The sequence below is a fragment of the Chrysochloris asiatica genome, unplaced genomic scaffold, assembly GCF_000296735.1.
Source record: "Chrysochloris asiatica unplaced genomic scaffold, ChrAsi1.0 scaffold00055, whole genome shotgun sequence".
In the NCBI taxonomy this organism is placed as follows: Eukaryota; Metazoa; Chordata; class Mammalia; order Afrosoricida; family Chrysochloridae; genus Chrysochloris; species Chrysochloris asiatica.
In genome coordinates, this window is record NW_006408573.1 from 2,205,883 (window position 1) to 2,217,702 (window position 11,820).

Sequence of the window (11,820 nt, forward strand, 5' to 3'; positions counted from 1 at the left end):
CAGCAAAAAACCAACCCCATTGCAGTTGAGTCCCTTCTGATTGATATCTACAGGGCAGAGTAAGACCGCCCCCCAGCATCCAAGGTTGTTATGGTTACAGAGGCTGACTGACACATCTCTCCCATAAAATACTTGTTGGGGTTGAACCACTGATATTTGGATTAGCAGTTCAGCACTTAACCAGTGTTCCACCACCCATCACTACCCTTTTTGTTGTTGCTGAGTCTGTTCTGACTCATAGCGAGGATTTCTAAGGAACAGCTAGTAGCTTTGAACCACAAACCTTGTGTTTAGTAGTCCGGCGCCACACTTCTTATTGTTGTTATTAAGTGCATTCGAGTCTGTTCTGACTCATGGCGACTCCATATAGGGTTTCCAAGGAGTGACTGGTGAGTTTGAACCACTGACCTCGTGGTTCAAACCGACTTTATGGTCCAGTGCATTATCCTGACGCACCACACTGTTGTTGTTGTTGTTGTTAAGTTCTGATTCATAGTGACCCTGTGTAGAGTTTCCGAGCAGTAGCTGGTAGGTTTGAACCACCGACCGTATGGCTCAAACTGACCTTGCAGTCTGGCACGTTAACCCGCAGCACCACTCCAGGACCTCCTTTACAGATCCAAACCCCATTGTCATCGAGTCAACTCTGACTCATAGCAACCCTACAGGACAGTGTGGAACGGCCTCAGGGGTTTCCAAAGATGTGAATCTTTCTCCTGTGGAACAGCTGATGGGCTTGAACCACTGATCTTTCAGTTAGCATTTGAGTGCTTTAACTGAGTTACCAGAGCGCTGTCAAATTGCTGATAAAACACCTTGCCGTTGAGTTAATTCCAGCTCATAAGGACTCTATGAGTAGGACTGCCCTGTAGGGTTTCCAAGGCTGTAAACCTATCGAAGCAGACTGCCACACCTTTCTTCTGTGGAGCACGGCTGGTGAATTTGATCTGCCAACTCCAGTTGGCAGCTTGGCACTTAGCCACTGTGCCACCAGGATTTCTTCGTATTACTGATGGAACTCCTGAAATTATCACTAAGAGAAGGGAGCTGCAGATTTTGAATTTTTAATAACAGCGTCTTTGTTCTTTTCTCCCCAAATTCTTTCTAGTAGTTATGGCAATTCTGTGAGCTCTTACTGCTTGATAAGTGGCTATAGGTCAGGTACTGTTGGAAGGATTTTACTTGCATTAACTCCTGTAATCTTCACAGCAACTCTCTACCTGAGTACTATTGTTATCCTCATTTTACAGATGAGGAAACTGAGGGATGGAAGGATAATTAACTTGCATAAGACTGTATATCTCATAATTAACAGAGCTAGGATTTGAATCCAGACATTTTGGCTTTCAAGTCTTAACACCTAGGCTTTATACCTTCTAAACAGGTATTTCCTTGTCACAGCAGTGTAGCTGCTTCTAGGATTGGTAATTTTAGGGTGTCCTTCTACTGGAAACATCAAAGGGATGCTCTATTTGCTCTTTATTGCAGGTCCTGATACCCCCTGGTGTCACTTGTCTCCCTCAAACACATCTGCTGTAACTTTACAGCACACGCTTTTAGATGACTGGAGTCCATCCATGCAGCTTAGTCTATCAAACAGAACCTTTTTCTCGGTCTCTGGCGAGGTGTGTGATTCTGGGTCAGATGGTTTACATCTGAACTTCTGGTGGGTACATTTCTTCCCAGTGTTAGGAGCTATGTTTAGGTCCTCTGGCCTCCCAGTAACCCTGCCAGAGCTATGGTAGGAAAAGACTTCAAGACTGAGCGAAAATCACGGTTGGGAAGGGCTTAACGGGGCAACAGAAAGAGTGGAAGTTTCGGATGACTGTACTGTCTTTGTGTCCTTGAAAGTATTTGTGGCACATTTGCTAAAAGAAGTTCAATGAGCCGTTTAGACAGTGTGGGGACTACAGAGGTACATCAGATGCCGTCTTTGTCTCGGGAACATTGGTGAGGTAAAGCATGTGCTTGCAGCTTGATAATTATGAAATGATGAAATGTTACATTTTGAAGAAACTTTTGAAATGACGTCATTGAAGCCTCTCATTTCACAGATGGGAGCATGAGGTAGAGAGAAAGGAGATGCTTTGGCCAAGGTTGCATTGTGAGCTGGTGACAAGAGCCGGGATGGAAGTTGAAAACTGTTTAGTGCCACAGGAGAGGGTCAGGTAAAATGCATTGGGAGTTCAGATACAGAAGGAATTCTTGTCTCTGAAATTAAATTAAATTGAAACTTAACATTTCTTGGTACTTTTCTCTCAATCAGTTACCCCCCTGAAAACTAAACAGATTATCAGGAGCCATTTCAATGGGTAGAGGTCATTGAGCAGTAATTTTTATAGGCTATGTACTATTACAGGAGTCCTGCTGTGGCTCTGTGGGTTAATGCGCTAGACGCAAATTCTGCTTGAACAGCAAGGTCAGTGGTTCAAGCTCACCAGCTGCTCCTCGGAAGCCCTATACAGGGTCGCTATGGCACTTCACATATCTGAATTGAGTTCTAGGGGTGTTACCATGTATGGTAATCTCAGTTTGTTGTTAGGCTCCTTCAAGTTAATTCCTACTCATAAAAATCCTACATACCACAGAGCGAAACACTGCCTGGTCCTGCCCCGTCCTTACAACGGTTGTTACATTTGAACATATAATTGCTTCTACTATTCTACCCCATCTTATTGCGGGTTCATCCTCTTTTTCACTGATCCTCCATTTTACCAAGCATGGAGTCCTTCTCCAGGGACTGTTCTCTCCTGATAACATATCTCAAGTATGAGTGATGAAGTCTTGCCATCCTGGCTTCTAAGGACTATTCTGGCTGCATGCCTTCTGAGACAGATTTGTTTGTAATAATCACTAATTGAATTCCGTTACTTGAAACCAATCTGATGTTGAGTTTAGGTCAGGTATCTGCTATTTGCAGTCAAAAGAATCCTAATACTGAATAGCGATTACAGCAGAAATCAAACAGTTATTGGAGAGTAGCCATAAAGCAATTTAATAGAACAAACTCCCCATGAATAACAAATACCTAACTGATTTTTTTGTTATATGCAGATGCAAAGAAGGATCAAGACACAAATCATACCCTCACAAAACTTCATTCTAACTCAGGTCTGTGCAGAACTAATATATGGCCTTCGAAGTTAGGATGGTGGTTACAGTTGGGAGGAACTAGAGGCTGGAAGGGAACATTTCTGGGGTGGTTGTAATGTGTTGTTTCTTGATCTGGGTACTGTTTACACAGCTGTACATCTTGGAAAAGTTCACTGAGTGTATATTTATAATGTGAAATGAAATGTGTAAAGACCTGGAGTTAGAAAACCGGAAGGGAAGAACACGCTCAGAATTTCTCAAGCTGGAAGAAATGAAGCAAACATTCAACCCTCAACTTGCAATATTGAAGGAGTCCATGAGCAAAATATTGACTGATACGGAAAGCATCAAAAGAAGATGGAAGGCATACAGAGTTATTGTACCCAAAAGAAATAGCTGATGTTCAATCATTTCACGAGCATGTTTCCTAGAACAAATGATACTGAAAGAAGAAGTTCAAGCTGCACTGAATGTGTTGGTGAAACACAAGGATCCAGGAATTAACGGAATGCAAATTGATATCTTTCAATCAACTGATGCAGAACTGGAGGCACGCAATAAATTTGGAAGAGAGCTACCTCTTCAACTGATTGGAAGAGATCCAAATTTGTGCTCATTCTAAAGAGAGGTGATGCAACAGAATGTGGAAAACATTGAGAAATATCATTATTATCTCATGCAAGTAAAATTTTTGCTCAAGATCATTGAAAAACAGCTGCAACAATACATCCACAGGGAACTACCTGTGGATGTACTGTTCAAGCCAGATTTAGACAAGAACGTGGAGTGAAGGATCCCATTGCTGATTTAAGATGGATTTTTTTTTTTTTTAGTTTAAGCAGCGGGTTTATTTGGGGTACCTTTTAGGAGAAGGCTGATAGATGGTGAAGAGAGCTGAGTGGATAGTCATTAGAATGCCGACCAAAATGTTGGCAGTTCAAGCCTACCCAGAGACACCCTGGAAGAAGGCATGGTGGTCTACCTCAGAATAATCGTCCACCAAAAACCCACATCAGATGGTTCTTGGCTGAAAGCAGAGAATACCAGAAAGATGTTTACTTGTGCTTTATTGACTATGCAAAGGCTTTCAGTTGTGTGGAGCATGAGAAGCTATGGACAACATTGTGGAGAATGAGTATTCCGGAACACTCAATTGTGCTCCTGAGGAACCTGTCCACAGACCAAGAGGCAGTTGTTTGAAGAGAACAGGAGAATACTGAATGGTTTAAAATTAGGAAAGGTGTGTGCCAGGGTTGTATTCTTTCACCATATTTATTCAATCTGTATGCTGAGCAAATAATTTGAGAAGCTGGATTATATGAAGGAAAACATGGCATAAGGATTACAGGGTGACTCATTAACAACCTGCAATATGCTGGTGATTCAACCTTGCTTGCTGAAAATGAAGACGACTTAAAATACTTACTGATGAAAATCTAAGACCACAGTCTTCCCTATGGGTTGCACCTCAATGTAAAGAAAACAAAAGTCCCCACCACTGGATAAATAACACCATGATATATGGAGAAAAGAGTGAAGTTGTCAAAGACTTCATTTTGCTTGATTCACCATCCACACTCATGGAAGCAACAGTCAAGTAATCAAACAACATTGATGTTATGAGTCAGGCTGCCAATCTCACGGTCAGTAGTTCAAAGCTACCAGTGGTTCCAGGTAGAAAGTTGAGGCTTTCTGCTCTGATAATGATTTATAGCCTCGGAAACCCTATACAGGGTTGTTATGAGTTGGAACCGACTCTACAGCACGTAAGCGCCACCATTGCATTAGGCAAATCTGCTGCACAAGACCTCTTTAAAGTGTACAAGAGCAAAGATGGTTTTTGAGGACTAAGTTGTACCTGACCCAAGTCAGGGTATTTTCAGTAGCTTCATATGCATGTGAAAGTTGGACAGTGGATAAGGAAGACCGTCGAAGAACTGATGCATCTGAGCTATGGTGTTGGAGGAGAATATTGAAAGACTGCCTGCAGAAGAAACAAATCTGTGTGGCAAGAAGTATACAGCCAGAGTTCTCCTTAGAAGCCAGATTTCATCTGTCATACTTGGAACATAGTATCAGGAGGGACCAAGGAGTCCTGGTGTGGCACTGTGGGTTAAAGTCCCAGACTGCGAAGCCATTTGAACTGCAAGGTCGGTGGTTCAAGCTCACCAGCTGCTCCTCGGAAACCCTATACAGGGTCGCTATGGGTCGGAATCTACTCAGTGGCACTTAACAGCAGCGTCATCAGGAGGGACCAGTGAAGGACATTATGTTTGGGAAGATGGAGGACCAGTGAACAGAGGAACACCTCTAGTGAGATGGATTGACACAGTGATGGATTGGCAGCAGTAATGATTCAAGCATAAGAACTGTGAGGATTGTGCAGAAATGGGCGTTGCGCGTGGGCTCTCTATGGGTCAGAACCAACTCCATGGCACCTAACATCATCAACAACAAACATTTAAAAACAATTTAAAAAATAACAGAACACAAACAACAAAACGCAACAGAACAATTAGAAAGTCATGTTAAGGCATGTGGTTAGTTTCAGATTTTTCAGTATCTTTTTGTTTCTCTTCAGCTGTGTTTACAATACTCTCTTGAGGCAAGCAGTCTTCTCATGGCTCCCTAAATGACTGCCCCCAGGTGTTGTGGTCACCCTCTCTATTTTCTATCAACAGTGTTAGGTAAAAGGGAATCAGGATTTGGGGCACAGACTTTGAACCACTAGATAAAGCTTTGTCTGGAGCTAGATGAAGAAATAGTTATCTTTTTTTGATGAACTTTGCTTGGTTTTGGTCTTGGGTGTTATTTATAACACAAAGATTTCCTATAAGTCTCTATCATTCTATTTGCGATTTTGCAAGGTTACCCTATGAATTGCAACCTATATTGTTAGAAGCCCTGGTGTATACAGCATATTGTCTGAGAAGTATCTTGTTTTCTATTCTCATTTCATATTTTACTTAAGTTAATGTAGTGGTTTGAAGCTCTAGCCAAGGGCCCAAAAGCAATTTTTCTTCTTTTCCCATTTTCAAGTTTTCCCTCCTAGTCCCTGAGACATGCTGTAACGAGGGTCTCCTCTGTATGTGAATATTTAAGCCTTAATTTTCCCCCCCAAGCTTAATCTGAAAGCTGACAGACCCAGACATCATGTTGAAGGGCCTTAGATTTTTCTGTAAAGAGTTTTCAATATTTCTCCTGAAATCCCAGAAAACTTATAATTAATTTTATAGTTTATCTGTGTCAAGGGATTATACTTGTCCTGACTAGTTTGTTTTCAGGCATCTGAGAATAGCTAGCTACTTTTTATAGATTCTGAAATGGGATAGATTCGTTTTATTACTTTTTTTCTGTTTTTCCTATTTCTTTAGGCCATTCATTCCTCTGTGGTTGAGAGGCCCTGTCCTCTGCTTCAGCAGTAGTTTTGACTCCTTGTTTTCCACAGTGAATCAAGGAACCCATTTCTAAACTGTAGAATTGGGCACAGGCTTCTCCTTGCTAACCTTTTCTCACAGGAGACTCATTCAGTAGTGTTTTCCAAGTGTCCTCCGGGTTTGCAGGACCTTTGCCATTACTTTGAGAACCTGTCCAGAAAAATTGTACCATGTCGGAACAAAACCGTTTCTACCTTCCAGAAGGATCATTTTATGAAACAGTCGTCAGTGACTATCATTCCTCAGTATAAATCTGAGGAGTCCTGGTGTGGCGCTGCAGGATGATGCACTGGACCCCAGGGCGGTTTGAACTGCAAGGTTGGCAAACTCAGCAGGCGCTCCTCAGAAACTCGTTCCTCAGTATAGTCTAGAGTCCTTCTCATGGTTAAGAAAGCCTTTGATCTTTCAAGTTCATTTCATTCACAGGACACTCTTGCAACCCAGTATCACTTGTGTTCCTGTGCACACCACGCTACAGTGTGTCTTCCCATCTCATGCCTTCTCCTTTCACTTTCTACCTCTACTTCTTTTTTTTAACTTTTTATTTTGAATTGGGTGACAGTTTATAGAGCAGATCATTAGTTTTACGTTTGACAATTCATCTGCATTTTGTTTCATCTCATTCTTACAATCCCCTCAGTGTAGTATCACTTATCCCAGCTTCTCCCTGTATTGCTTGTTTCCATTCCTCTTTCTTTCCTAACACTTCTGAATGTTGTGTCCTTGGGTAAATGTTGCCCTTTTGATCGCAAATGATCGGTTATTCTATGGTGTATGTACCTCACTAATGTTATTGTTCCAACTGGACAACTGGACCTTTGTAGATCAGCACTGGACAAATAGGACATTGTTAGGCTCCATATATCAGCTGACCATCTGCAACTTTTAGCTTTCTCTTACCTCAAGGTCTGTGGCATAGGTAGAAAGGGACTTGTGAAGCTCCTTTAGGTGTGGTAGAATCAAGAGAACAGAAAAAACAATTCCAAGAGCAGGAGTTCTAGAAATCTGAGCTTTGGCTAAGGGGATGTTGTTATTGTTGTGAAGTGCCATCAAGTCGATTCCAACTCATAGTGACCAAGGAGCAGCTGGTGAGTTTGAACCTACAAACTGACTTTGCGGTCCTGTGCTTTATCCTACAGCACCACGCCAGGACTCCATAGACAATAGGAAATAGGGCTAGTTTCTAACATATGCTGATGATAAATATATACTTAGATATAATGGAGAGGATTGACATACAATATTCTTAATTATGCATGTTATTAAATATGGTGCAAAATATTTTCTAATATATTCTATTTGATTAGAACTGGAGTCTCCACTTCAAGCTAAGGGTTTATCTTTGTTTTTTATTCAACCATGGTTGCCTAAATGTAAATGAAATATTTGATGACATTTTATCCTTAAACTATATTAATTTTTTTACATCAAAAAATTGGCTAGCGTCTAATACAAATTACTTAACTTTTTTTGAAGTGTTGAAACATTTAAAAATTTGATGATAAAACATAGCATTATTTTGACACTTCTTTTACTTTTTTATCAGTTTGGTTAATGGGAGCTGGGAATGCACCAAATACATGGAGACGCTTAAAATCCTTTCAGTGTGACTGAGGCTTAAAGACAAGTGAAAACCTGTTGTCTTTGCTGTTTCAAAACAATGTGAGCAAGAGTGATCAGTTGCGATAAATAATTACAAGCTGATTTTATTGAGAACATGAGTTTGGTGTGCACACTATACTTAAGCAATTAAAAATGTATCAGACATATGACATTCTTCTCTCCTGCTCCAGCCCAAGTGGGGGAAAACCCTCAATAAAACATTATTTTAATGAGCACACTTCAGAGGTGCTGGATTTATGGGAGGCAGCAGGAAACACTGATTGTGGTTGCTGTCTCCTTCAGGATTTTTCTGGTACCATATCGAGAAGTGTGCCAAATGGAAGGCAGAGGGAAGGCAGTCAGTTGACCTGCTAGCTAGTGACAGTACCCAGACTCCGAGGCACTCAGACTGCCAGGAAATCATTGTCTTTGCAGTTCCAAAATCCTATATTTCAAGAATTTAAGTTAGAGTTGATTTGACTGGCAAGGGACCCATGAAAAACCTTCCTTAAATATTTCCATTCTTCTTTTTTTTCCTATTTGCTATGTCTGTCGTAAGTGTAGGCCCCCTGGAACGATGCAGCCTGAATCCATGGAGTATCACAAATACAAGCATACATTTCTCACACCAATGAGCACATTTCAGAGATGCTGGATTTATGGGAGGCAGAAGGAAACACTGATTGTTTTTCTAAATTTATCTGGATAGCACATCATTTAGCATGAATCATTTTGTGTTACGTGCTGTTTTTAGTTGCATGGCATCATTAGGTATTAACGGCATCACATCATTATTATTTTTGTTCAGTGTTCGCTTCCTCACTAATATTTGCAATAGACATCACACCAGTGAAGACCAGAGCTGGATTGGCTGTAAAGAGTCAGTAAATGTTTCTGGGTGGATCACAACTATTCAACCTTGCTGTTCCATATGGCAGCCACCACGGACAGGACCAATATGCCTGTGAATGGGTGGGACTGTCTTCCTTTTAAACTTACTCTGCAAAACTAGGTGATGGCTCCAATATGGCCTGTTTGGGGCAGCTACTTGTTACTTACATGCTTGTGACTAGCTCAGTGATGCCAGGTCTATCTTGTAATTCAAGAGTAGATGGAAATTTGGATTGTCATCCAAAGTCATCGATCTTTTTTCATTTGGCAACGAATTTAGATTTTCTAAGGACTCCTGGTGTGGCGCCATAGGATCAGCTCTGGACTGTGAACCACAAGTTTGGTAGTTCAAACCCTCAAGCTACTCCTCTAGAACCATGTTATACAGGGTCGCTATGAATCAGAACTGACTCTCTGGCACGCAACAACAAGGGTAAACCATGAGGTCAGTTGTTCAAACCCACCAGCCACTCTTTGGAAATGATATACTTGTGGCTCTGAGTGAGAACTGGCTCTGTGGCACCTAACAACAACAGGGAGTAATACAGTGCAAGCCAAGCTATTATACTTTTGTGAGCTCTTCTTTGATCCCTGCTCCTCCAGTTGTGTAAATTCTGGCATTTTCAGATGCAAACATGTATTTTGTATAAATATGAACTGTCTGCCAATTGTCATTAGACATGGAGAGCAAATATCTGTGCTGATTCTGCCACTTGCCCTTATAGTGCCTGTGACAGGCATCAGTAATTGGTCATGTCGCTCTTCCCTGCTGAGCCTGGAGAAGGTTCCAGAATCCTTCTCCACCAGGGCTCAAAAATTACAGCCAACAGATCACTTTTGTCCTCTGATATGCAAGGTATTTGTCTTCTCTTTTCCAGAGTATTCTTTTAAAAGTGTTTTTAGGGACTAGCCCTGGATTTTTTTTTTATTTTTATATGATTGTAATCTTAAATCTAATTAAAAGGTGCTCTTACCTTTTTCCAAATTTGTTGTTCTTTCTAATACATATTTTCTCAAGTACTCGTCAGTTCTGTTCATATGACAGTATCAGATTTTAGATTTAATCTTCAGAGTTGATGAGTATCTGGAGTTGGATGTATCCTTAAAATTCGTTTTATAGCATTTCTTTCAGAAACTCTGACTTTAGATTTATGATTTTTTTTTTTTTTTTACTGTACATTGTACAAAGTGAAGTGAAAGAAAAGTTACAGAACAGAGTTCCTGTGCTTCTCTTTCTTGCACTGCCTCTGCCCCTTGGGCCCACTTCTCACAGACTGAGTTATTCAGAATTTAGGAATTCTGTTTATGGAGATGTGCCACTGGGATGAGAGTGGACATTGGTTCAGTAGGAAAATTCTTGCCTTCTGTTTGGGTGACCAGAGTTCGATTCCCAGTCATGAAATTCATACATAGCTACCATCTGCCAGTCAGCAGTGCATTGCAAATTGCTATGATGCTGAGGAAGTTTCAGTGACACTTCCAGACTAAGATGTAGCAGGAAGAAAAGCCTGCCAATCTATTTCTGAATATTAGCCAATTTAAACCTTCTAGTTCACAACAGTCCAATCCCTTATTGATCATACGGATGATGTGGGATCGGGTTATGTTCTGTTGCAGTCAACTTCATGGCAGCTAACAACAATAACAGTAAGTAGGAATTTTAGTATATATTCCTATAAATAGGAAGCATGGTGGCTTTGCACGATAAGCGCTGGACTACTAACTACATGGATAATGGTTCAGTCCCACAAGCTGCTCTGTGGGAGAAAGAGGAGGCTTTCTGATTCCATAAAGATACAGCTTCCAAAGCCCTACATACAGTCAACACCCTATCTATGAGTCAAACGGACTAATAAACAACATTTCTAAGTGGAATTGTGGAATTATTTTAATTGTCAAAGGACTTATGCATTTGTAATTTGTTAAGGATTGCTAAATGGTTCTCTATGAGAAGATGAGAGTGCCATTTTGTTACACCATTTACTAGTACTGTGTTTTATCAAAGTTTTTAATCTTTTCTGATCCAATCAGTGGAAACTGATGATCTTACTATGACTTTAATTTGAAATTCTCTTATATGAGTAAGTTAGAATATCTTTTATATGTTTTGTCTTCATAATTTTGCCCATTTTCTATTTGAATAGTTATCCTTCTCTTATTGCTGTGTAGGAGGTCTGCGTATATTAAGCAAAACATCCATGGCTCTTCTTGTTTGTTTATATTTCTTTGTGAATTGTAGAATCAGCTCCTATTCTAGAGTGACTCACCCTTTATTGTTGTTGTTAAGTGTCGTGGAGTCATTTCTGACCCATAGCAAACCTGCAAAGGATTTCCAAGACTGTAAAGTTTTACAAGAGCAGAAAGCCTCATCTTTCTCCTCAGGAACTGCTGGCAGTTTCGAACTGCTGACCTTGAGATTAGCAGTGTCTCACCCCACTCACCTAAAAAAATCTAGTTGGCATTTTTATTTTGATTGTATCAAATTTCTAAATGAATTTAGGGAGAATTGACATTATCATGATGTTAAATCTTATTTTCCAGAAACATGTTGTTGACATTAAGTGCCGTTGATTGGGTTCCAATTTATGGCGATCCTGTATAGGCAGATCATCTCTATGGGAAGAGAAAGCCTCATCTTTCACTCTTGGAGTGGCTGGTGTGCGTAACTGCCAATGTTGTGATTGTTGTTGTTGTTAAGTACTGTCGAGTCGGTTTGGACCCATAGCAACCCTGTATAGGGTTTCTGAGGAGTGACTGGTGAGCTTGAACCACTGACCTTGCAGTTCAAATGGCTTTG

At 40.7% G+C, this 11,820-nt stretch overlaps 1 protein-coding gene across 1 annotated transcript in view; it reads left to right on the plus strand.

Annotated features, from left to right (window-relative positions):
* FTO (fat mass and obesity associated) overlaps positions 1-11,820 on the plus strand; it is a 621,108-nt gene that overhangs the window by 177,478 nt on the left and 431,810 nt on the right. The gene's annotated exons all lie outside the window — the stretch shown is intronic.